This window comes from Schistocerca cancellata, chromosome 10 (genome assembly GCF_023864275.1).
Source record: "Schistocerca cancellata isolate TAMUIC-IGC-003103 chromosome 10, iqSchCanc2.1, whole genome shotgun sequence".
NCBI classification, from domain to species: Eukaryota; Metazoa; Arthropoda; class Insecta; order Orthoptera; family Acrididae; genus Schistocerca; species Schistocerca cancellata.
This window is the reverse complement of record NC_064635.1, coordinates 179,334,598-179,361,744: the sequence shown is the minus strand read 5'-3', so window position 1 is coordinate 179,361,744 and position 27,147 is coordinate 179,334,598.

The window sequence follows — 27,147 nt, the reverse complement described above, 5'->3', positions numbered from 1 at the left end:
AAAGAGTTTTAACATGCGCGAAAAGAACTTTTAACTGCTACCGCAAATTATGTGAAACTGCAAATGCTGAAAATTCAGTAAAATATTTATAATAGAATTTTTACTCTTTTAAGGTTTTCGATGTATTGTGAGCGATGAAGAAAGTGCCCACAAAACATGTGAATCAAACGATTTTCTGTTAACCCTACACACTGCTCAAAATACACCGAAACGCCCAACAACTGGTATAGGCATGAGTATTCAAATACAGAGATATGTAAACAGGCACAATACGGCGCTGCAGTCGGCAAGCCCCTATATAAAACAACAGGGGTCTGGCACAGTTGTTAGATCGGTTACTGCTGCTACAATGTAGGGTTATCGAGATTTAACTGAGTTTGAACGTGGTGTTACAGTCGGCGCACGAGCGATAGAACTTTAAGTGGGGATTTTCCCGTACGACCATTTCACGGGTGTACCGTGAATATCAGGAGGCCGGTAAAACATCAAATTTCAGACATCGCTGCAGCCGGAAAAACATCCTGCAAGAACGGGACCAACGACGACTGAAGAGAATTGATCTACCCTTCTGCACATTACTGTAGATTTCAATGCTTGGCCATCAACAAGTGTCAGCTTGCGGACGATTCAACGAAATATCATCGATACGGGCTTTCGGAGCTGAAGGCTCACTCGTGTACCCTTGATGACTGCACGACACAAAGCTTTACGCCTCACCTGGGCCCCTCAACACCGACATTGGACTGTTGATGACTGGAAACATGATGCCTGGTCGGACGAGTCTCGTTTCATATTGTATCGAGCGGATGGGCGTGTACGGGTATGGAGGTAACTTCATCAATACATGGACCGTCCATGTCAGCAGCGGACTTGGAAAATAGGTGGAGGCTCTGTAACGGTGCAGTTGGAGTGATGTGGAGCCCCTAATACATCTAGATACGACTCTGACAGGTGACTCGTACGTAATAATCCTGTCTGATTATCTGCATCCATTCATGTCCATTATGCATTCCGACGGACTTGGACATTTCCAGAAGGACAATGCGGCACCCCACACGTCCAGAATTGCTACAGGTGGCTCCAGGAACAGTTTTATTGCTTTAACCACTTCCGCTGGCCACCAAACTCCCCTTACATGAACATTATTGACCATTGACCATTGACAAAAAGCAGATTTCAGAGTACCTGATGGCTCAACACAAAAGTTTTGTCTCAAGTACAGATAGTGTTGAGGATCAGTGGACAAAGTTCAAAACCATCGTACAATATGTGTTAGATGAGTATGTGCCAGGCAAGATCGTAAGAGATGGAAAAGAGCCACCGTGGTGCAACAACCGAGTTAGAAAACTGCTGCGGAAGCAAAGGGAACTTCACAGCAAGCATAAACATAACCAAGGCCTTGCAGACAAACAAAAATTACGCGAAGCGAAATGTAGTGTGAGGAGGGCTATGCGAGAGGCGTTCAATGAATTCGAAAGTAAAGTTCTATGTAATGACTTGGCAGAAAATCCTAAGAAATTTTGGTCTTATGTCAAAGTGGTAGGTGGATCAAAACAAAATGTCCAGACACTCTGTGACCAAAATGGTACTGAAACAGAGGATGACAGACTAAAGGCCGAAATACTAAATGTCTTTTTCCAAAGCTGTTTCACAGGGGAAGACTGCACTGTAGTTCCTTCTCTAGATTGTCGCACCGATGACAAAATGGTAGATACCGAAATAGACGACAGAGGGATAGAGAAACAATTAAAATCGCTCGAAAGAGGAAAGGCCGCTGGACCTGATGGGATACACAGAGTAGGAGGAACTTGCCCCCTTCTTGCAGTGGTGTGCCGTAGGTATCTAGAAGAGCGTAGCGTTCCAATGGATTGGAAAAGGGCACAGGTCATCCCCATTTTCAAGAAGGGACGTCGTACAGATGTGCAGAACTATAGACCTATATCTCTAACGTCTATCAGTTGTAGAATTTTTGAACACGTATTATGTACGAGTATAATGACTTTTCTGGAGACTAGAAATCTACTCTGTAGGTATCAGCATGGGTTTTGAAAAAGACGATCGTGTGAAACCCAGCTCGAGCTATTCGCCCACGAGACTATATCTCTAACGTCCATCAGTTGTAGAATTTTGGAACACGTATTATGTACGAGTATAATGACTTTTCTGGAGTCTAGAAATCTACTCTGTAGGTATCAGCATGGGTTTCGAACAAGATGATCGTGTGAAACCCAGCTCGAGCTATTCGTCCACGAGACTCAGGTAGATGCAGTGTTTCTTGACTTCCGCAAGGCGTTAGATACAGTTCCCCACAGTCGTTTAATGAAGAAAGTAAGAGCATATGGACTATCAGACCAATTGTGTGATTGGATTGAAGAGTTCCTAGATGTCATCCTCAATGGAGAGAAGTCTTCCGAAGTAAGAGTGATTTCAGGTGTGCCACAGGGGAGTGTCGTAGGACCGTTGCATAAATGACCTTGCGGATGACATCAGAAGTTCACTGAGGCTTTTTGCGGATGATGCTGTGGTATATCGAGAGGTTGTAACAATGGAAAATTGTACTGAAATGTAGGAGGATCTGCAGCGAATTGACGCATGGTGCAGGGAATAGCAATTGAATCTCAATGTAGACAAGTGTAATGTGCTGCGAATAGTGAATACATAGAAAGAAAGATCCCTTATCATTTAGCTACAATATAGCAGGTCAGCAACTGGAAGCAGTTCATTCCATAAATTATCTGGGAGTAGGCATTAGGAGTGATTTAAATTGGAATGATCATATAAAGTTGATTGTTGGTAAAGCAGATGCCGGACTGATATTCATTGGAAGAATCCTAAGGAAATGCAATCCGAAAACAAAGGAAGTAGGTTACAGTACGCTTGTTCTCCCACTGCTTGAATACTGCTCAGCAGTGTGGGATCCGTACCAGATAGGGTTGATAGAAGAGATAGAGAAGATCCAACGGAGAGCAGCGCGCTTCGTTACAGGATTATTTAGTAATCGCGAAAGCGTTACGGAGATGATAGATAAACTCCAGTTGAAGAGTAAAGATGTTACTATAAATATTTTACACAATTTTCAGTATTTCCAGTTTCACATAATTTTCGGGAGCCATTTTAAGTTCCAGCGCATCGTAAAGTTTTATTGGTCAACATATACTGATAAAAAACATAGTTTGCTAACTAACCTAAGGACATCACACACATCCATGCCCGAGGCAGGATTCGAACCTGCGACTGTAGCGCCTAGAACCGCACGGCCATTCCGATCGGCCTTGCGATGACACTAGAATCATTTCCATATCTTCACTGCGTCAGCTAAAACTACATTTATACCTCAGGCAGGATGTTCCGTACTTATTTTACGCGCATAAGTAGTAAATTAGGTCGAAGGGTAAGGTAAGGAATGAGAAGGTTCTCAGCACAACCGGCGAGGTTGTGAATGTATGGAAAACAATTAGTTGTGGACGCAGCTTGGATTTGCTACTCTGAGATGAAATGGTTGGCAAAGGAGAGGAATTCGTGGCGGGCCTCATCAAATTAGTGAAAAGACTGATGACTCAAAAAAAAATGGACCTTTGAACTCCTGGATCGAAAAAACTGTCAGGGTTTCCAGAGAACGTCGCCTTAGGAACATATGGAAAAAATTTCGACGCTCTGCCATGTTTATAAACGTGACCATCCCCACAACTATCCATCCCCACTACTGTTACTTTTCGCGCCCAGAAATCGAGGCTGTCCAGGGTTTTCTCAGGAGCCACCCATGAACAAATGTTACTTTTATAAGACGTCTGAGGTCCACACCAGACTACACCTAATACAAAAGGACCAACCGATTTTCTCAATTTGCGTGGGCTGAAGGGAAGTGAGTAATGTTTAAATTTTGACTCTGTATTATAGGATAGCTACACCATAACTGTTCTTCCGAGAGAGATACAGAAATGGTCGCTATGTCAGGAGCCATTCAAAACATTTGATCACTTACTTCTGTGATCAACTGAGCCCGATATATGACTCCTCGAATAATCGCACTTCCGCGTGCGGCTTTTTGCAGCACATTGCTACTGTGCACTATCGTGCACGGGCCGATTGACGCAAACTCTCACTTTTTTCTGTTGTTGATAATTTGCAATAAAAGCTCGTTTGTTACGGCTAAACACATATCTTCAGATGAACAGATCACTAATTTTTACAAACGTCAGTGGAATGTCGTACTAACAGATACCGCATTACATTAAGACAGGAGTTAAATATTTGTCTTGACGAATTTCTAGTGAAAACGCAGTTAGAAATGACAAATACACCAAGAACCAATTAATTTCTGTAGACTGGTGAGGCTGTACTAATAGTCGGTGCGAGAATTAGTTCCGGCCGGTGTGGCAGAGCGGTTCTAGGCACTTCAGTCTGGAACCGCGCGACTACTATGGTCGCAGGTTCGAATCCTGCCTCGGGCATGGATGTGTGTGATGTCATTAGGTTAGTTAGGTTTACGTAGTTCTAAGTTCAAGGGACTGATGACCTCAGATGTTAAGTCCCATAGTGCACAGAGCCATTTGAACAATTTTTTTGAGAATTAGTACGAGATTAAAGTTATATCTACATGTAAAAACTAAACTGAACTCCACCCCGAACAGGCTTCCAGGGCAACAGCTCCTTGACACATGTAGGGCGAACCGGAAAATAGCTGGCGAAGACTACATTATGCTATGGCGAACATTCATGTGCTCATTCGTGGCTCCAGCGTAGCTCGTGCAACGCACCATGACGACCAAGGAGTACCATACATTGGTAACAGGCTATATACACCCCCAGCATGACGATCATATTTGCTGACGACAGTAGCATTTTTCAACACGATAATGCTCCGTTAAACAAGGCCAGGAGTGTGATGGTGTGTTTCGAAGGACACACTGGTGAGTTCCAATTGATGTTTTGGCTCCCCAACTAGGCAGATCGCCGGCCGGAGTGGCCGAGCGGTTAAAGGCGCTACAGTCTGGAACCGCACGACCGCTACGGTCGCAGGTTCGAATCCTGCCTCGGGCATGGATGTGTGTGATGTCCTTAGGTTAGTTAGGTTTAAGTAGTTCTAAGATCTCGGGAACTTATGACCACAGCAGTTGAGTCCCATAGTGCTCAGAGCCATTTGAACCATTTGAACTAGCCAGTCCTGAACCCGATCGAACATATCTGGGATGTGATTAGATGTGGCGCCAGAGTTCATCGCCACCTACCGGCTGCCGTATCATCCTCAGCCCACAGACGTCACTGGATGCGGATATGGAGGACATGTGGTCAGCACACCGCTTTCCCTGAAGTACGTCAGTTTACCAGACTGGAGCCGCTACTTCTCAGTCGAGTTGCTCCTCAATTTTACCTCACAACGGTTGAGTGCACACCGTTTGCCTATGCAGTCCGGATGGTCACCCATCGAACTGCTAGCCCAGCCCGACAGCGCTTCGGTTGTCCAATGGGAAGAGGTGTTCCCGTTGCGGCAAGGCCTTTGGTTTTATATCTAGGGGTAAGACAGATACTGCCTACAGGAAAATTAAAAAGACCTTTGGAGAAAAGAGAACCACTTGTATGAATGTCAAGAGCTCAGATGGAAACCCAGTTCTAAGCACAGAAGGGAAAGTAGAAAGGTGGAAGGAGTATATAGAGGGTCTATACAAAGGAGATGTACTTGAGGACAATATTATGCAAATGGAAGATACGATACTGCGTGAAGAGTTTGACAGAAACCTGAAAGACCTGAGTCGAAACAAGGCACTGGGAGTAGACAACATTCCATTAGAACTACTGACAGCCTTGGGAGAGCCAGTCCTGACAAATCTCTACCATCTGGTGAGCAAGATGTATGACACAGGCGAAATACCCTCAGACTTCAAGAAGAATATAATAATTCCAATCCCAAAGAAAGCATGTGTTGACAGACGTGAAAAATACCGATCTATCAGTTTAATAAGTCACGGCTGCAAAATACTAACGCGAATTCTTTGCAGACGAATGGAAAAACTGGTGGAAGTCGACCTCGGGGAAGATGACTTTGGATTCCGTAGAAACGTTGGAATACGTGAGGCAATTATGACCCTAGGGCTTATCTTAGAAGCTATATTAAGAAAAGAAAAACCTATGTTTCTAGCATTTGTAGACTTAGAGAAAGTTTTTGACAATGTTGACTGCAATATTCTCTTTCGAATTCTGAGGCTGGCAGGGCTAAAATACAGGGAGCGAAAGGCTATTTACAATTTGTACAGAAACCAGACGACAGTTATAAGAGTCGAGGGACACGACAGAGAAGCAGTGGTTGGGAAGGAAGTGAGACAGGGCTGTAGCCTCTCCCCGATGTTATTCAATCTGTATTTTGAGCAAGCAGTAAAGGAAACAAAAGGAAAATTCGGAGTAGGTATTAAAATCCATGGAGAAGAAATAAAAACTTTAAGGTTCACCGATGACATTGTAATTCTGTCAGAGAGAGCAGAGGACCTGGAAGAGCAGTTGAACGAATGGACAGTGTCTTGAAATGAGGATATAAGATGAACATCAACAAAAGCAAAACGAGGATAATGGAATGTAGTCGAGTTAAGTCGGGTGATGCTGAGGGAATTAGATTAGGAAATGAGACATTCAAAGTAGTAAAGGTGTTTTGGTATTTGGGGAGCAAAATAAGCGATGATGGTCGAAGTAGAGAGGATATAAAATGCAGACTGGCAATGGCAAGGAAAGCATTTCTGAAGAAGAGGAGTTAGTTAACATCGAGTATAGATTTAAGTGTCAGGAAGTCGTTTCTGAAAGTATTTGTATGGAGTGTAGCCATGTATGGAAGTGAAACATGGACGATAACTAGTTTGGACAAGAAGAGAATAGAAGTTTCGAAATGTGGTGCTACAGAAGAATGCTGAAGATTAGATGGGTAGATCACATAACTAATGAGGAGGTATTGAATAGGATTGGGGAGGAGAGGAGTTTGTGGCACAACTTGACTAGAAGAAGGAATCGTTTGGTAGAACATGTTCTGAGGCATCAAGGGATCACCAATTTAGTATTGGAGGGCAGCGTGGAGGGTAAAAATCGCCGAGGCAGACCAAGAGATGAATACACTAAGCAGATTCAGAAGGATGTAGGCTGCAGTAGGTACTGGGAGATGAAGAAGCTTGCACAGGATAGAGTGGCATGGAGTGCTGCATCAGGACTGAAGACCACAACAGCTACAACATGTAACGAGAGATGAAGGAGCTATGTAGGGGAGCCTGCCTCAGCGCCCGGACAACTTTGGTTTACCCATCTTGCGTCCTAGAAGGCATACGCTGCCTGACGTACAGTTTCAGGTAGAAACGGCTGCCTGTTGCTTCTCACACCGGTTCCCTTTCGTTCTTGCCAGAACGAAAAATCCATTGTTATGTGAACAGTCATTGTTGCCTGTGTCACGCATTTCATCTATATAGGACGTTTGGGCCTCTTCTGATTGACTTAACGGAAATTCACGGTCCAGTCAGAATGATGTAACCACCGCCTATGTTCGACGTCAACGAGCAGTAAGCACTCGCAGATGGCAGCCGGCACCACTAGCTGTGGAAGGAATACACCGATCGGCCAGAACAGTATGAGTACCGACCTACTGTCGATATAAACCTGCCCCGACGAGAGCAGCCTTACTTGGCGAGGAAAGACTGCCAGCCAGACACACGCATGGGGGCAGTGAGTGACCTGTCCGTTCTTAGCTTGGAGAAGGCGCGCGATCCATCTGGGTTTGACCGAAGGCAGACTGTGATGGCCCAGAGTCCCAGCAGGAGCATTTCGGAAACTGCACGACTTGTCGGGCGTTCTAGGAGTGCTGTCGTGAGTGTCTCCGACATGAGGAGAAACCAAGCTGAAACCACGTCCAGACGTCATAGGTTTATGCGGCCACCCCCACACAACAAAGTTCAGACGTCATGGGCTGGCAGACTGGTAGGACAGGCAGCTAGCTGTGCCAGAATCAACATCAGGCTTTAATGCTGATCAGACTGCAAGTGGGTCTGAACAGAAAGTGCACCGAACAGTGCAGACGATGGGCCTCGGCAGCTGATGACCCTTGAATGTGATGATTTCCCTAAATCACTCCAGGCAAATGCTGGGATGGTTCCTCTAAAAGGGCGCGGCCGACTTCCTTCCCTAATCCGATGAGACCGATGACCACGCTGTCTGGTCTCCTTCCCCAAACAACCAACCAACCAACCAACCTTGAATGTGCCACTGTTATTTATTTATTTATTGTACCGTGAGACCAAATTAAGGAGAAGTCTCCATGGTCATGGTCAATATATCATATTATAACACGATAGTAGAAACAAATAAAATGAAATATAAGAAACATATTCAGGCAACAATTTGTAATAAAGAAAATCAACAATGTAACACCGGAATTTGCTTAATTTTTCAGCTCTTCCAGGAGCTCCTCGACAGAATAGAAGGAGTGAGCCACGAGGAAACTCTTCAGTTTAGACTTAAAAGTGTTTGGGCTACTGCTAAGACTTTTGAGTTCTTGTGGTAGCTTATTGAAAATGGATACAGCAGAATACTGCACTCCTTTCTGCACAAGAGTCAAGGATGTGCATTCCACATGCAGATTTGATTTCTGCCTAGTATTAACTGAGTGAAAGCTGCTAACTCTTGGGAAAAGCTAATACTGCTAACAACAAACGACATTAAAGAAAATATATACTGCGAGGACAATGTCAGAATTCCCAGACTATTGAATAGGGGTCGACAAGAGATTCTCGAACTTACACGACACATAGCTCGAACAGCCCGTTTTTGAGCCAAAAATACCCTTTTTGAATCAGAAGAATTACACCAAAAAATAATACCATATGACATAAGCGCATGAAAATATGCGAAGTAGACTACTTTTCGTGTTGAACTATCACTTATTGCAGATACTGTTCTAATGGTAAATAAAGCAGCATTTAGTTTCTGAACAAGATCCTGAACATGGGCTTTCCACAACAGCTTACTATGTATCCGAACGCCTAGGAACTTGAACTGTTCCGTCTCGCTTATAATATGCCCATTCTGTCTGATCAAAATATCGGTTCTTGTTGAATTGTGAGTTAGAAAGTGTAAAAACTGAGTCTTACTGTGATTTAGCATCAAATTATTTTTCATAAGCCACGAACTTATTTCATGAACTACATTATTTGATACTGCATCAATATTACACACAAGATCCTTCACTACCAAGCTGGTGTCATAAGTAATACTAGAAGGCATATCATTTATATAAATAAGAAACAGCAGTGGCCCCAGCACCGACCCTTGGGGAACGCCCCTCTTAACAGTGCTCCATTGGGACTGAACATCACTACCACTCTCAGTATTGCGGAGAATTACCTTCTGCTTTCTGTTCTTAAAGTAAGAGGCGAACCAATTGTAAGCTACTCCCCTTACTGCATAATGGTCCAACTTCTGCAGTAATATTTTGTGGTCAACACGGTCAAAAGCCTTCGTTAAATCAAAGAAAACACATAGCGTTCGCAAAGTTTTATTTAATCCGTCCAAAACCTCACAGAGAAAAGAGGATATAGCATTTTCAGTTGTTAAACCATTTCTAAAACCAAACTGTACATTTGACAGCAAATTATGTGAATTTAAATGCTCCAGCAGTAACCCTGCATGTACAACCCTCTCGATAACTTAAGCGAACACCGATGCCATAGAAATAGGTTAACACCACCTCATCGACAACTACGACAGAAATGGTCACTTGACCATCGGTACGCCGGCCGGCGTGGCCGTGCGGTTCTGGGCGCTACAGTCTGGAGCTGCGTGACCGCTACGGTCGCAGGTTCGAATCCTGCCTCGGGCATGGATATGTGTGATGTCCTTAGATTAGTTAGGTTTAAGTAGTTCTAATTTCTAGGGGACTGATGACCACAGCAGTTAAGTCCCATAGTGCTCAGAGCCATTTGAACCATTTGACCATCGGTACTGGACATTGGCGCAGTGGCAGAGCGTTGCACGGTCTGACGGATCCCGATACCTTCTTCTTGATGCCGGTGGGAGGACACGAATCAGTCGTCTTCCAGGGGAACAGCTCCCTGACACCTGTAGGGCGGAATGGAGACAGCTGCTCCATTATGCTCTGGTGAACATTCACGTGGGCATCCATGGGGCTCAGTGGACCTCGTGCAAGGTACCATGACGGCTAATGAGTATCGTACACTGGTTACAGACTACATAGGCCCCTTCATGACGATCATGTTTGCTGACGGCAGTGACATTTTTAACAGGATAATGCGCTAAGTCCTGGAGTGTGATGAGGTGGTTCGAGGAACACAGTGGTAAGTTGCAGCTGATGTGTTGGCTCCTAGCCAGGTCTGAACCCGATCAAACACATCTGGGATGTGATCAGGGACTACCGATTAAATACAAATCTGTGAATAAGTAACAGCATTAAAACTTAACTAGCTTGTGAGTTACGCAGATAAGAAAGTGTATCAGTAGAAAGCATTTAATGCAAATTTTACATTTCACTTCAAGTATACAGATGGACTAGGGCTGAAGACCAGGGTTTTGTTCAAAAGCTAGTATTTTTTCATAGAGACTGTAGAGAAGTGGTATACATTCTTTGTATTCATGAGCCCCTATTTATAACTAATGACACAGCTAGCACCAAGTATATCAGCCAGGCAAGGGAATTAAGTTACATATTTGCATTGCATGTAGAAATACACTCCTGGAAATTGAAATAAGAACACCGTGAATTCACTCTCCCAGGAAGGGGAAACTTTATTGACACATTCCTGGGGTCAGATACATCACATGATCACACTGACAGAACCACAGGCACATAGACATAGGCAACAGAGCATGCACAATGTCGGCACTAGTACAGTGTATATCCACCTTTCGCAGCAATGCAGGCTGCTATTCTCCCTGGAGACGATCGTAGAGATGCTGGATGTAGTCCTGTGGAACGGCTTGCCATGCCATTTCCACCTGGCGCCTCAGTTGGACCAGCGTTCGTGCTGGACGTGCAGACCGCGTGAGACGACGCTTCATCCAGTCCCAAACATGCTCAATGGGGGACAGATCCGGAGATCTTGCTGGCCAGGGTAGTTGACTTACACCTTCTAGAGCACGTTGGGTGGCACGGGATACATGCGGACGTGCATTGTCCTGTTGGAACAGCAAGTTCCCTTGCCGGTCTAGGAATGGTAGAACGATGGGTTCGATGACGGTTTGGATGTACCGTGCACTATTCAGTGTCCCCTCGACGATCACCAGTGGTGTACGGCCAGTGTAGGAGATCGCTCCCCACACCATGATGCCGGGTGTTGGCCCTGTGTGCCTCGGTCGTATGCAGTCCTGATTGTGGCGCTCACTTGCATGGCGCCAAACACGCAAACGATCATCATTGGCACCAACGCAGAAGCGACTCTCATCGCTGAAGACGACACGTCTCCATTCGTCCCTCCATTCACGCCTGTCGCGACACCACTGGAGGCGGGCTGCACGATGTTGGGGCGTGAGCGGAAGACGGCCTAACGGTGTGCGGGACCGTAGCCCAGCTTCATGGAGACGGTTGCGAATGGTCCTCGCCGATACCCCAGCAGCAACAGTGTCCCTAATTTGCTGGGAAGTGGCGGTGCGGTCCCCTACGGCACTGCGTAGGATCCTACGGTCTTGGCGTGCATACGCGCGTCGCTGCGGACCGGTCCCAGGTCGACGGGCACGTGCACCTTCCGCCGACCACTGGCGACAACATCGACGTACTGTGGAGACCTCACGCCCCACGTATTGAGCAATTCGGCGGTACGTCCACCCGGCCTCCCGCATGCCCACTATACGCCCTCGCTCAAAGTCCGTCAACTGCACATACGGTTCACGTCCACGCTGTCGCGGCATGCTACCAGTGTTAAAGACTGCGATGGAGCTCCGTATGCCACGGCAAACTGGCTGACACTGACGGCGGCGGTGCACAAATGCTGCGCAGCTAGCGCCATTCGACGGCCAACACCGCGGTTCCTGGTGTGTCCGCTGTGCCGTGCGTGTGATCATTGCTTGTACAGCCCTCTCGCAGTGTCCGGAGCAAGTATGGTGGGTCTGACACACCGATGTCAATGTGTTCTTTTTTCCATTTCCAGGAGTGTATTTCCGTGTCTTATATTGGTTTCTTAAGTGGAAAATCATATTTTTTAATGAAAACCCAGTGTAGCTGTTACAGTATTTACAATGAGTAGCAGTAAGCAAACTAAAAAATGTTTATAAGCCTTAGAGATTACAGTAAGAATCATAGAATGTAATATAAAAACAACTGCATATCGTTAGGAGGTTAGCGATGAAAATTACTTGAGATAAATTTTGCATGTGGTGCTCGTGGGGGAGATACGGCCAGGGCAAAGCGTCACTGAGATTCGCAGTTCCAGAGTGACAGATATGACATGGGAGGGGCGGGAACTGTTTTTCTGCATTTCCCCCTCTTTCCTACGCTAAGAAGTGATGGAGCACTATGGTTTACCAACACACTCAGACATGATTTAACGATACATCGTTCTCTTTTACTGTCTCGTATCACCGCCACACCCACATTACAGTCTTTAGTTAATTCTCCTCATGCCACACGGGAGTGCAAGTTTTGGTAATATTAGACAGATTTCAGCTGGAGAACGGCTGTGGAGTGCTACAAACAGCTGGTAGATTCCCTTCTGCTGCTAACTACATTTCAGATCTGGTGCTTACATATACAATGTTATTACAAATGACTGAAGCGATTTCACAGCTCTACAATAACTTTATTATTTGAGATATTTTCACAATGCTTTGCACACACATACAAAAACTGAAAAAGTTTTTTTAGGCATTCACAAATGTTCGATACGTGCCCCTTTAGTGATTCGGCAGACATCAAGCCGATAATCAAGTTCCTCCCACACTCGGCGCTCACTGCAGGCCAACCCGTTGATTTCCCCTCACAGAGGCATCCAGAAGCTTTAAACTGCGCATACCATCGCAGAATGGAGTAGCAGATGGTCGATCTTTGTTGGACTTCGTCCTGAAGTGTCGTTGCACTGTTATGACTGACTGATGTGAGTGCATTTCAAGCACGACATACGCTTTCTCGGCTCCTGTCGCCATTTTGTCTCACTGCGCTCTCGAGCGCTCTGGCGGCAGAAACCTGAAGTGCGGCTTCAGCCGAACAAAACTTTATGAGTTTTTCTACGTATCTGTAGTGTGTCGTGAGTATATGTCAATGAATGGTGCTACAGTGAATTTATGAAATCGCTTCAATCATTTGTAATAGCCCTGTAGATCAATAATTTATCCAAGTTTTCCAAAATCACTAACTGTCTTGATAATCCACTCTGTGCTATGAAGTACTACACAGGACAATATAAATAAGAAGACCATGAACAGAATGAGATATGGATTATAAAACAAAACTGGGAGTAAGTCTTCAGTATAACACAAAATATTTATCAACTGGCGCAAATAACTTGCATTTATGAGTGTTTATTTTCTACTCACTCTGAATGATAATTATGATGCAGCGTATGAAGATGCTAGTTCTAATTACTGATTGTCTTCATAAGAAGAAAATGGCTTACAGAGAATTCTGTTTATTTTAACAGAAATTTGAAGTTTCTCAAACTTTGTCTCTTTGAACAAGTACTCAATAGAGCTCTTTTAAAGAGAGGCAAAGTGTATACTTACTAACATTATAAAAGTGACTGATTATCAGCTTTATAAGACACTGTCCCCCGAATTTACGGGAATCAGGTGACCTGTGTGTGCAGTTGTGGCGCCAACTCCCTCCAGCGGCCTATGGAGGCTTCATGGCTTCCATGCCACGACACGTCGCCGCTATCTGTGCCAAAGGTAAACATACCGGCTATAAGGTAGATGGCCACAATGTTCTAGCTGATCAGTCCATAATGCGTGCTGGCGGGACGCAGAAAACAGTGCATCTTTGTCTTAATGCGATTTATCTGACGTGCAAAATGACATGATCGTTTGCTTTCGAGACATCGGCTCAAGCATTTCAGAGTTGGCTTGTTAAAAAATGTCACTCATGGCAAAATTGCAGTATCCAAAACCGTCGTTGCGACAAGAGTGGTGCACCATGGACCATACACTACGTGATCAAAAGTATCCGGACACCAGGCTGCAATTGACTTACAAGTTCGTGGCGCATTCCATCGGTAATGCTGGAATTCAGTAAGGTGTTGGTCCACCCTTAGCCTTGATGACAGCTTCCACTCTTGGAGGCATACGTTCAATCAGGTGCTGGAAGGTTTCTTGCGGAATGGCAGCCCATTCTTCAAAGAGTGCTGCACTGAGGAGAGGTATCTGTGTCGGTCGGTGAGGCCTGGCACGAAGTCGGCGTTCCGAAACATCCCAAAGGTGTTATATAGGTCAGGACTCTGTACAGTATTCAGGTCAGGAGTCTGTGCAGGGCAGCCCATAACAAGCATGCGTAACCTTTTGTGTTAGCAAAAGAGCCAAGACCGTGTTAGGAGTGAAGGCCGAAATGCGCGCGTTTTAGCTTACGCAGGCTGGCGTGAAAAGGGAAGAACTATACTGACGTGAGGTCTGGAACATGACAAGGAATGAGAATTCAGAAAGCGGACGAAATTAGTTTGATACTTAACTTAAATCCATTAATGATGAACGTCGCTCTTGACAGTACATGATTCACAATATTATCTGTTTACAATATATTCTTGAAGTAATTATAGTAACTGAATATGGCGCCTTGCTGGGTCGTAGCAAATGACGTAGCTGAAGGCTGTGCTAAACTGTCGTCTCTGCAAATGAGAGCGTATGTCGATAGTGAACCATCGCTAGCAAAGTCGGCTGTACAACTGGGGCGAGTGCTAGGGAGTCTCTCTAGACTAGACCTGCCGTGTGGCGGCGCTCGGTCTGCAATCACTGACACTGGTGACACGCGGGTCCGACGTATACTAACGGACCGCTGCCGATTTAAAGGCTACCACCTGGCAAGTGTGGTGTCTGGCGGTGACACCACATAACCACTCAGCCACAGGCCGTGTACTACGAACAGGTGCTCGATCGTGTTCAAAGATGCAACTGCCATCCCCGAATTGCTCTTCAATAGTGTGAAGCAAGAAGGTGCTTAAAACATCAATGTAGGCCTGTGCTGTGATAGTGCCACGCAAAACGACAAGGGGTGCAAGCCTCCTCCATGAAAAACACCACCACACCATATCACCACCGCCTCCGAATTTTGCTGTTGGCACTATACACGCTGGCAGATGACATCGCCGGGCATTCGCCATACCCACACCCTGCCATCGCATCGCCACATAGTGCACTGTGATTCGTCACTCCACACAACGTTTTTGCACTGTTCAATCGTCCAATGTTTACGCTCCTTACACCAAGCGAGGCGTCTTTTGGCATTTACTGGTGTGATGTGTGGCTTCTGAGCAGCCACTCGACCACGAAATCCAAGTTTTCTCACCTCCAACCTAACCATCGTAGTACTTGCAGTGGATCCTGATGCAATATGGAATTCCTGTGTGATGGTCTGGATAGATGTCTGCCTATTAGACAATACGACCCTCTTCAACTGTCGGCGGTCTCTGCCAGTAAACAGACGAGGTCGGCCTGTACGCTTTTGTGTTGTACGTGTCCTTTCACGTTTCCACTTCACTGTCGCATCGGAAACAGTGGACCTAGGGATGTTTAGGAGAGCGTAAATCTCGCATACAGGCATATTACACGAGTGACACCCAATCAGCTGACCACTTGGTCCGTGAGTTCCGCGGAGCGCCCCATTCTGCTGTCTCACGATGTCTAATGACTGGTGAGGTCGCTGATACGGAGTACCTGGCAGTAGGTGGCAGCACAATGCACCTAATGTGTTTTTGGGGGTGTCCGGATACTTTTGATCACATAGCGTAGACGACAGGGGTAAACGACGGCTCGCAAATATGTGCACTGGCGAATACACGTGCAGGTCTGGAGCAGCTGATTGCCGAGGTGAACCAAGGTGCTATTAACAGTGCCTCCTAGACGATCGTTCAGCGAATGTTCCGTGTACGAGCCTCTACTGGAGACACCTAGTTCATGCACACATGCTGACTGCGGGTCATTGGTGACCAAGGCCGGAATGTGCACGCCAGAACCTCAGCCTGACGTCCACTCAGTGCCCTTTTCACATTAATCACGTTTTATCCTCAACCGAGAAAGGGGGCGTAGCGCGGCTGGTCGTAGTAGTGGGATCAGTACGCTGCACATCCCTTTCAGTACCTTCCAGAATCTCATTCACTCTTTTCCTGCACGTCGTGCAGCGATCCACAGTGCAAAAGTTGGTTATTTAGGCTTCTGACGGGTGGTTACATTAATGTAACTGGACAGTGTATAGGGAGATAAAAACGAGGCATCGATTCAACGAGTCGTTGAAAGTAACCTGAAGAAATATTCAGCCACGCTGTCTCTAATTGCGAAAATGTTCCCATTGAAAATTTTGTGCATGAACTGATCTGTGGATTACGTGCCGTAAATGTTTGATGGGATTCACGTTGGACGATCTGCATAGCCAAATACACTCCTGGAAATTGAAATAAGAACACCGTGAATTCATTGTCCCAGGAAGGGGAAACTTTATTGACACATTCCTGGGGTCAGATACATCACATGATCACACTGACAGAACCACAGGCACATAGACACAGGCAACAGAGCATGCACAATGTCGGCACTAGTGCAGTGTATATCCACCTTTCGCAGCAATGCAGGCTGCTATTCTTCCATGGAGACGATCGTAGAGATGCTGGATGTAGTCCTGTGGAACGGCTTGCCATGCCATTTCCAGCTGGCGCCTCAGTTGGACCAGCGTTCGTGCTGGACGTGCAGACCGCGTGAGACGACGCTTCATCCAGTCCCAAACATGCTCAATGGGGGACAGATCCGGAGAGCTTGCTGGCCAGGGTAGTTGACTTACACCTTCTAGAGCACGTTGGGTGGCACGGGATACATGCGGACGTGCATTGTCCTGTTGGAACAGCAAGTTCCCTTGCCGGTCTAGGAATGGTAGAACGATGGGTTCGATGACGGTTTGGATGTACCGTGCACTATTCAGTGTCCCCTCGACGATCACCAGTGGTGTACGGCCAGTGTAGGAGATCGCTCCCCACACCATGATGCCGGGTGTTGGCCCTGTGTGCCTCGGTCGTATGCAGTCCTGATTGTGGCGCTCACCTGCACGGCGTCAAACACGCATACGACCATCATTGGCACCAAGGCAGAAGCGACTGTCATCGCTGAAGACGACACGTCTCCATTCGTCCCTCCATTCACGCCTGTCGCGACACCACTGGAGGCGGGCTGCACGATGTTGGGACGTGAGCGGAAGACGGCCTAACGGTGTGCGGGACCGTAGCCCAGCTTCATGGAGACGGTTGCGAATGGTCCTCGCCGATACCCCAGCAGCAACAGTGTCCCTAATTTGCTGGGAAGTGGCGGTGCGGTCCCCTACGGCACTGCGTAGGATCCTACGGTCTTGGCGTGCATCCGTGCGTCGCTGCGGTCCGGTCCCAGGTCGACGGGCACGTGCACCTTCCGCCGACCACTGGCGACAACATCGATGTACTGTGGAGACCTCACGCCCCACGTGTTGAGCAATTCGGCGGTACGTCCACCCGGCGTCCCGCATGCCCACTATACGCCCTCGCTCAAAGTCCGTCAACTGCACATACGGTTCACGTCCACGCTGTCGCGGCATGCTACCAGTGTTAAAGACTGCGATGGAGCTCCGTATGCCACGGCAAACTGGCTGACACTGACGGCGGCGGTGCACAAATGCTGCGCAGCTAGCGCCATTCTACGGCCAACACCGCGGTTCCTGGTGTGTCCGCTGTGCCGTGCGTGTGATCATTGCTTGTACAGCCCTCTCGCAGTGTCCGGAGCAAGTATGGTGGGTCTGACACACCGGTGTCAATGTGTTCTTTTTTTCATTTCCAGGAGTGTAATTCGCTCAGACTGCCCAGAATGTTCTTCAACACAGTCGCGAACAATTGTGGCTCGGTTACATGGCGCTTTGTCACACATAAAAATTGCACGGATATTTAGGAACATGGTCTGCAACTAGCGAAACATAACCATTTTCAGTCAATGATCGTTTGAGTTAGACCAGGGGACCCAAGCTATTCTAAAGAAACGCGGCTCACACTATTATGGAGCCACAAGCAGCTTGCACGGAGCCTTGTTGACAGTCAGGATCCTCTGCTTCATGGGGTCTGCGCACGCAAGAACATTACCATCAGCTACGTTACGACAAATAAGCCCGCGGTGACAAATATTAGGTGAAAAATGACCAGGTTTCGACGCTACTATGAGCGTCGTCCTCAGAATTAAATTAACTGTTCTAAAACATATTGGGTATATAATACATTAATAAAATTAAAGTTTCTACTGACTGCAAATTTCTTAATTACTCGACACGTGCCTAAAGCCATAGGCGATAGCAATATTCTGCATACCGAAAAGAAGGGGCGTAGGTTAGATGTTTTAGAGGAATTGGAGATTCAGACACCTCTCTCGTCATGATGGCCTCATTCTCAACGAACAGCTATAGCTGCGAAATAAAATCTTTTTCGACTGTATAAAGCCATTGTTTGATCTTTGATTTAGATTTCCTCTTGCAGTTTGCCGAAATGTTGTTTTCTTGTTACATCATTGCTGTTCTCTTGTATGCCATAACTAACGTTTTTTTACGTTACAAAAAATATCTCTGTTTAAAGCAGATAAATATGTAACTTCATTCTATTCTTATTAGTGCTTACGTTGTGCCTGAATCAGCTGCATCACAATTTCATGTGTCTAATTCTGAATGTACAGTAGCCTAGTTGTTTCTGCGGCTACTAGATGGCACTCGTAGCAACACCATGTTTACTTGCCCACACTTTTTAAGGTGGGCACCTCAGTCTTGTTGCAACCCTTGTTCACTCTAGTACGAGCAGCCCTTAGCGGCTCGCCAAAATTTACAACTATTCGTGACGTCGCCTTTCTGGCTTAAATTTTTTTTAAATGTGACTTGTAAGTACTGCATCTCTTTCCAGACAGCACAAACTTTAATTTTATTAATGTATTATATACCTAATATGTATTAGAACAGTTAATTAATTTAATTCTGAAGACGACGCTCATAGTAGTGTCGAAACCTGGTCATTTTTGACCTAATATTTGTGACCGAGGGCTTATAATTCTGACACGGTCACTGTATCTTAGCAGCTATGTTCAAAGTATTACCATCTGCTCTTACGAACTGAAATCGGGACTCATTTGATCAGACCACGGTTTTCCAGTCGTCTAGAGCCCAATATACAGGGTGTAAATTTTTAGTTGACAAACCGTAAGAGCCGGCCGGTGTGGCCGAGCGGTTCTAGGTGCTACAGTCTGGAACCGCGCGAACGCTATGATCGCAGGTTCGAATCCTGCCTCGGGCATGGATGTGTGTGATGTCCTTAGGTTAGTTAGGTTTAAGTAGTTCTAAGTTCTAGGGGACTGATGACCTCAGCAGTTAAGTCCCATAATGCTCAGAGCCATTTTTGAGCCAAACCGGAATATCTCGAAAAATAAGCTTCGCACAAAAAAATGTGTAGAAACCAAAGTTGATTAATTTCGAGGGGTACATCTGCTGGTGCTAAAATTAGCCCGCCACCCCAGCCCCCTGGGGGTGGTGCGGGAGGCAACTTTGAGATTTCAAATGGGAACCCCCATTCTTTAATGCAGACTCAGATTCTACATAAAAAAAACTACGTACATTTTGTCTTAAACATTTGTTTGGATTCTTGGTAGCTGGCGCTGTAATTCAAGAAAATCCATGTTCTCAATTTTGCGTGGAAAATGGTTACCGTTAAATAAAAAATACTTATTTACTTTGTAGGATGTTTCGTTAGTTAGTTAGCTAGTCAGATGATTTGTTTGATAATTATAAGTTCTATGGCCTCATGACCACAAACAAACAAAACTAAACCGAATATGCGGAAAAAATTAATATTAGGGTCAACATTTGTAAAACTCTAATTCCTCTCTCACCCCCCCCCCTTCCTGCCTATGGGGAGAGAGGGACAGTTTTAGTTATAGCGAATCAAAATTTACGAAGTAAATAAGTATTTTTTATTTATCCGTAACCATTTTCCACACAAAAATGAGAACATGGATTTCCTTGAATTACAACGCCAACTACCAAGAATTAAAATAAATGTTTAAGACAAAATATACGTAGTTTTTTATGTAGAATCTGGTTCTTCAATGAAAAATAGGGATTCCCATTTGAAATTTTAAACTTGCCTAACGCCCCACACCCACACCAGCAGATGTCCCTCTCGAAAATAATCAACTATGGATTCTACACGTTTCTTTCGTGTAGAGCTTATTTTTCTAGTTATTCCGGTTTGTTAACTTAAAATTTACACCCTGTATATGGTAATGCTGCAGGTGATGTCTTCGTGGTGTTAGCAAAGGAGTCAATCATCTCCTACCACAAACTATTAACGCCAAATTTCTCCACCCTGTGGTAACGGATATGTTCGTTCGTGCGTCCCACATTGATTTCTGCGGTTATTTCACAAATCGTTGCTCGTCTGTTAGCACTGACAACTTTCTGGAAACAATGCTGCTCTCGGTCATTAAGTAGAGGCCGTCGGCCACTGCGTTGCCCGTGGTGAGAGGTAAAGCCGGAAATCCGGTATTCTCGCCACACTCTTGACTTTGCGTATCTCGGAATATTGAATTCCCTAACGATTTCCGAAACGGAATGTCTAGCTCCAACTACTGTTCCGTGTTCAAAGCTGCTAATTCCCGTCGTGCGAACATAATCACATCATATGAATCAGCTGAGTACAAGCGATACTCCCGTCAAAGCCCTGACCTTCTATACATTTTCTAAGCTATACTACCGCCATTTGTATATGTGCTCACCGTCTCATCATCTCAGGGAATTACACTACTGGCCATTAAAATTGCTACACCACGAAGACAACGTGCTACAGACGCGAAATTTAACCGACAGGAAGAAGATGCTGTGATACGCAAAAGATTAGCTTTTCAGAGCATTCACACAAGTTCTGCGCCTGTGGCGACACCTACAGCGTGCCGACATGAGCAATGTTTCCAACCGATTTCTCATACACAAACAGCAGTTGACCGGCGTTGCCTGGTGAAACGTTGTTCTGATGCCTCGTGTAAGGAGGAGAAATGCGTACCATCACGTTTGCGACTTTGATAAAGGTCACATGGTGGCTTATCGCAATTGCGGTTTATCGTATCGCGACATTGCTGCTCGCGTTGGTCGAGACCCAATGACTGTTAGTAGAATATGGAATCGGTGGGTTCAGGCAGGTAATACGGAACACCGTACTGGATCCCAACGGCCTCGTATCTCTAGCAGTCGAGATGACAGGCATCTTATCCGCATTGCTGTAACGGATCGTGCAGCCACGTCTCGATCCCTGAGTCAACAGATGGGGACGTTTGCAAGACAACAACCATGTGCACGAACAGTTCGACGACGTTTGCAGCAGCATGGACTATCAGCTCGGAGACCGTGGCTGCGGTTACCCTTGACGCTGCATCACAGACAGGAGCGCCTGCGATGGTGTACTCAACAATGAAACTGGGTGCACGAATGGCGAAACGTCATTTTTTCGGATGAATCCAGGGTCTGTTTTCAGCATCATGATGGTCGCATCCGTGCATCCGTGTTTGGCAACATCGCTGTGACCGCACATTTGAAGCGTGTATTCGTCATCGCCATGCTGCTGTATCACCCGGCGTGATGGTAGGGGGTGCCACTGGTTACATGTCTCAGTCACCTCTTGTTCGCATTTACGGCTCTTGGAACAGTGGACGTTACATTTGAGATGTTTTACGTGGCTCTACGCTTCATTCGATCCCTGCGAAATCCCACATTTCAGCAGGATTATGCACGACCGCATGTTGCAGGTCCTGTACGGGGCTTTCTGGATACAGAAAATGTTCGACTGCTGCCCTGGCTAGCACATTCTCCAGATCTCTCACCAACTGAAAACGTCTGGTCAATGGTGGCCGAGCAACTGGCTCGTCACAATACGCCAGTCGCTACTCTTGATGAACTGTGGTATCGTGTTGAAGCTGCATGGGCAGGTGTACCTGTACACGCCGTCCAAGCTCTGTTTGACTCAATGCCGAGCCGTATCAAGGCCGTTATTACGGCCAGAGGTGCTTCTGATTTCTCAGGATCTATGCACCCAAATTGCGTGAAAATGTAATCAAATATCAGTTCTAGTATAATATATTTGTCCAATGAATACCCGTTTATCATCTGCATTTCTTCTTGGTGTGGCAATTTTAATGGCCGGTAGTGTTAATTGTTAAATGCATGTACACTTGGGATGATCTTCTAAATTTCTGCTTGGATGGGGAGATGGAATTTTTAATAGACTGCTTTTGATACACTTATTTTTTGTATTGTACACGGAACATCGTAATTAGAGGATCACTCTTTCGAAAGCTAGTAATTTCACTCGACTCTGACACGTACGTTTGAAATTTGGCTTTCAGGTGCTTATCAACTTTTTCTGTAATACTGCAAAAGTATGACGCTCTTTGATGTCACCGTCGGGTTCGGCGACAATTCAAACGGTCAAGCCGTCGACACGTGCGATGAAGAGGCTAGGACTGAGGAGTTCATGCGAGTTGTAAAATGGGTTACAGACGCCACGTTGGCACAACTTTTTCATCGCATTTCCAGCGGACGACAGAGTGCACGTGTCACATGATGAGAACGTCATCAAAGCCCCTTTTAACCACATTTCATCCCTTTTCTCGACGTCACTGCGATGAAGTCAGAACCGCTACATGCAGCGCTGAAGGCACGCGGTTTTCTAGTGGGTGGTCGGGGAAACATTTCAGTGAGACCACCGCTCAGAAACGACACGAATGGGCCTCAGGGGATGTCACAAATAGCGTAACTAAAAGCAGCCAATCCCACACATTCTATGGCCGAAAATATCAGTGAGCCGTGGCGGCTCATATCGAATGTGCCACTCTGGTGGTTTATCTTTCCTGCCACGGTCAGGGCGGTAAGCAGCGCCCTCTGGGGCCTACGCGAGGAGTAACGAGGCGAGGTCCTGTGGGGGGTGTGCTCCGGGACGTGGTGGGAGACGGTTGTCGGGTTGACGCGACGAGTGTGGCACCGGACCTATCGCACGGAGGTATACAAGTTGGCTCTGAACGGGAGGCGCCGTAGCAAGCAGCGGGAAGCGGGCGTCCTGTAATTTGTGTGAAGGAGTAACGATTTTGCATTGGATGTCCCAGTGGCTCCCGAGAGTTGCGGTGGCTGCTTTCGGAGAAAAGAATTGGTAAGATCTTCTGTCTACGCTCCTTTCCGTACGATGTTGCTGCCTGCCGTTATAAATGGGTGAAAATTAGGCGCTTGTGTTAACTATACGGGAACTGGTGATGTAAAATTACATTTGTGATGGAGTCTCACTTGTACTGTGACAATTTAGAGGTGAAAACTGTGGTGGTTTCATTAGGTCTGGTTCTTTGGTGTGCAACTAAGGGAGTCAGTTATTTGGGGGAACTGAGGGAGCACCATTATGTTGGTCTAGGCGATACGTTCTCCACGTTTTGTCTATGGCTTTGAGAATCGAAATCGTGGGGGAGTACACGTGTGAGTAATTTGCTATTGCATTGATTGTTATGTTGTAAAGACCTCTGGTGTGTTAAATCACGCGCCGATTTGTAGCCAATCTAAGCAGAAGTTACCACTGCTACTTGATTACGTGCTACTTTCCTTATGATTGGCGTTGTTTGTCTTTTGATTGTCGGTGTGCTCCCGTTAAAAAAAAATAAAAAAATTACGGCTACTATTCATAAGGGTTGTCTAGTAAGGAAATTGCTTACGCTTTTATCATATGCTGGTATGTTTGACTATCACATTGGCTTTCTATGCAGTAACTGAAGGAATGTGTATGGTGGTTCAAGATTGTAGGCTGACTAGTATTTGAATTGGTGTTGAGGCTAAGGGCGAGATCAGCATCCCGTAAAGCCGCACGCTGCGCGTGGTTAAATGTTCCGCTATTGGGGGAGGCGGCTCTCTGTTCTTGGATTTTGTAAGGATACGTGATGAGTGCATCGCTGTAGTTTTTCGCGTGCTAAATTGCGGGGTGTCGGTGCCGTTCTAGGGCTAGACTTGTGATGTATGTTATGTTGAAAGGGAATTAACTGTACCAAACTTAAGAGAGCTTTTAGTTTGTTTTAGGTCTGTACATGGAATGATGTTGATATTTGGTCGACTGCGGCAATAACTTCCTGTGTGGGGAGATCCTCTGAGGGACTTGTATTGTACTGTTGCAGTGCAGTCCATCTGAAACGGGCTGCTTAAAACTTGGGACTGTTGTTCTCTCACATCAAATCAACGTGGAGGCTGCTCTAGGTTAGACTACCGCTTCGACACCCCTTTGATGCTGTTTGCCTACCTTCAGGCTCTACAGCAGCTGCTGGTAAACCATTCGGGATGTGAGGTCGTTGTCGAAGAAACTTTTCTGCTCCCAACGTTTCGTCCAGCACTGCGCTGGAGTCCTCAAAGGCGCTCCTTCATTTTCCTGCAGACTGACCAGTCGGACGTCCAAGATCGACATATATACTGTAGGAAATGGGGGGGGGGGGGGGCGTGGTCGAAGTAACACGTGATTAACACGTGATGAGGAGAGATAATCCTTGTCATAGGTAAAACTTAACTATCGATTGTCGTCAAAAAATTGCCTTGCTATTCTGCAGAGCTCCTGTTCATATGTCGCTAAATTTCATTGCCTCCTCTTTCCTATTAAAATTATCCTGATGCTTACAAATTTCAATGGCTTCTGTACATAGTCGTAGATAATAATATGACGCTGTAGATAAAATTTCTGTTTCAGAAAGTTCGTGGTTTCCTGACTGAAGAACATGGTCTTATACAGCTGATTTCTCCATTTTTCGTAGTCGGCAAAGGCTTTTGTGCTCTAGGAAAAATAAAAATAAAGAAATCAGCTGTAGCAGAGCACGCTCTTCAGTCAGGAAACCAAGAAGGGAAATTTTCTGAAACAGGAATTTTATCTGCAACGTCAAATTATTATCCACGACTATATATAGAAGCCATTGAAATTTATAAGCATCAGGATAATTTTGATAGGAAAGAGGAGGCAATGAAACATAGCGACACACTGACAATAGCTCTGAAGAATCGCTGGACAATTTTATCTTTGACAGGACGGTAATACAGGGTGTTTCAAAAATGACCGGTATATTTGAAACGGCAATACAAACTAAACGAGCAGCGATAGAAATACACCGTTTGTTGTAATATGCTTGGGACAACAGTACATTTTCAGGCAGACAAACTTTCGAAATTACAGTAGTTACAATTGTCAACAACAGATGGCGCTGCAGTCTGGGTAACTCTATAGTACGATATTTTCCACATATCCACCATGCGTAGCAATAATATGGCATAGTCTCTGAATGAAATTACCCGAAACCTTTGACAACGTGTCTGGCGGAATGGCTTCACATGCAGATGAGATGTACTGCTTCAGCTGTTCAATTGTTTCTGGATTCTGGCGGTACACCTGGTCTTTCACGTGTCCCCACAGAAAGAAGTCACAGGGGTTCATGTCTGGCGAATAGGGAGGCCAATCCACGCCGCCTCCTGTATGTTTCGGATAGCCCAAAGCAATCACACGATCATAGAAATATTCATTCAGGAAATTAAAGACGTCGGCCGTGCGATGTGGCCGGGCACCATTTTGCATAAACCACGAGGTGTTCGCAGTGTCGTCTAAGGCAGTTTGTACCGCCACAAATTCACGAAGAATGTCCAGATAGCGAGATGCAGTAATCGTTTAGGATCTGAAAAATTGGCCAATGATTCCTTTGGAAGAAATGGCGGCCCAGACCAGTACTTTTTGAGGATGCAGGGACGATGGGACTGCAACATGGGGCTTTTCGGTTCCCCATATGCGCCAGTTCTGTTCATTGACGAAGCCGTCCAGGTAAAAATAAGCTTCGTCAGTAAACCAAATGCTGCCCACATGCATATGGCCGTCATCAATCCTGTGCACTATATCGTTAGCGAATGTCTCTCGTGCAGCAATGGTAGCGGCGCTGAGGGGTTGCCGCGTTTGAATTTTGTATCGATACAGGTGTAAACTCTGGCGCATGAGGCGATACGTGGACGTTGGCGTCATTTGGACCGCAGCTGCAACACGGCGAACGGAAACCCGAGGCCGCTGTTGGATCACCTGCTGCACTAGCTGCGCGTTGCCATCTGTGGTTGCCGTACGCGGTCGCCCTACCTTTCCAGCCCGTTCATCCGTCACGTTCCCAGTCCGTTGAAATTTTTCAAACAGGTCCTTTATTGTATCGCTTTTCAGTCCTTTGGTTACGTTAAACCTCCGTTGAAAACTTCGTCTTGTTGCAACAACACTGTGTTCTAGGCGGTGGAATTCCAACACCAGAAAAATCCTCTATTCTAAGGAATAAACCATGTTGTCCATAGCACACTTGCATGTTGTGAACAGCACACGCTTACAGCAGAAAGACGACGTACAGAATGGCGCACCCACAGACTGCGTTGTCTTCTATCTCTTTCACATCACATGCAGCGCCATCTGTTGTTGAAAATTGTAACTACTGTAATTTCGAAAGTTTGTCCGCCTGAAAATGTACTGTTGTCCCAAGCATATTGCAACAAACGGTGTATTTCTATCGCTGATCGTTTAGTTTTTATTGCCGTTTCAAATATACCGGTCATTTTTGAAACACCCTGTAGATAGTTAAGTTTTATCTTTGACAAGGTTTGTCTCTGCTCATAACGTGTTACTTCGACCACGCCCCCCGCCCCGCCCCTTTCCTACAGTATATATGTCGATTTCGGACGTCGGACAGGTCAGTCGGCAAGAGTCAGCGGAGGAACGCCTCTGAGGGTGTCTAGCGCAGTCCTGGACGAAACGTCAGGAACAGAATAATTTGTTGGACAACGACTTCAAATTCCGAAAGGTTTACCAGCAGCTACGTCATCCGGTCGGGAAAGCCTTCATTCTATGACTACAGCAGCCATCAGACTGAAGTAGTGTCGACGTTTGTAACAGTTTTTTATTTTGTAATGCACATCGAAAAACT